This window comes from Mobula hypostoma, chromosome 1 (assembly GCF_963921235.1).
Source record: "Mobula hypostoma chromosome 1, sMobHyp1.1, whole genome shotgun sequence".
In the NCBI taxonomy this organism is placed as follows: domain Eukaryota; kingdom Metazoa; phylum Chordata; class Chondrichthyes; order Myliobatiformes; family Myliobatidae; genus Mobula; species Mobula hypostoma.
The window spans coordinates 20,864,428-20,865,377 of record NC_086097.1 but is presented as its reverse complement, the minus strand read 5'-3'; the positions used below and the strand labels follow the sequence as shown (position 1 = coordinate 20,865,377).

Below are 950 nucleotides of genomic sequence, written 5' to 3'. Positions count from 1 at the left end.
ATAGACAGAAATATGCCGAGCTATTAATCTGTTTCGTCTCATCGACCTGCACCCGGCCCATAGCCCCTCATACTTCGCCCATCCATATACCTATTCCAAATCTCTCTCAAATGTTGAAATCGATCAAATCTCCTCGCATTCTTCTATACTCCAGGGAACAGAGTCCCAACCAATCTAGAGATGCTGCCTGGCCTGCTGCGTTCACCAGCAACTTTGATGTGTGTTGCCCAACCAATTCAACCTTTCCCTGTCTCAAGACCTGGCACCATTCTTGTAAATGCTCTTTGCCCTCTTTCCAATCTTACTGGCATCTTTCCTCTAAGTAGGTGATCAAGACTACACAAAATGATTCAAATTGGGCCTCACCAACGTCTTGAACAACTTCAACATAAATCTCATCTCCTGTACCCTATACATTAATCTGTGACGACCAATGTGCCTAAAGCTCTCTTTAGGACCCTATCTACCTGTGACGCCACTTTCAGCGAATTGTGGATCTGTATTTAAAAATCCCTCAGTTCTACCACATTCGTCAGTGCCCTAGTCTGTCCTCCCAAAATGTAACACCTCACGCTTGTCTGCATTAAATTCCATCTCTCAGTTTTCCAGCTGGTACCACCCAAGTGCCGCAATTGCTTCCTCCTGCGCATACCTGCTACGAACTGTAAAAGAGCAGGTCCCTTGGAGCGACTCGTTCGGATTCTGAATACAGCTCCTTTCCACTTGAGAAGGTCCGCCATTGACTACCTCGCCTGTTCTATAATCCACTCAGCTCCTCGCTCTTCCTCTGCGATGTTATTTTACCCCGCAGATCGATCGGATTTAGCTCTGGAATGGTGTAGACAAATTCTCCACTTTGCAGGTATGTGACGAGGTGGCCGAGTGGTTAAGGCGATGGACTGCTAATCCATTGTGCTCTGCACGCGTGGGTTCGAATCCCACCTTCGTCG

The 950-nt window shown here is 47.3% G+C and overlaps 1 non-coding gene across 1 annotated transcript; it reads left to right on the top strand.

The window, feature by feature from the left end:
* The first annotated feature begins 868 nt into the window (after positions 1 to 868).
* On the top strand, positions 869 to 950 carry trnas-gcu (transfer RNA serine (anticodon GCU)). Its single transcript has one exon. It is a non-coding gene; the product is annotated as a tRNA-Ser (tRNA).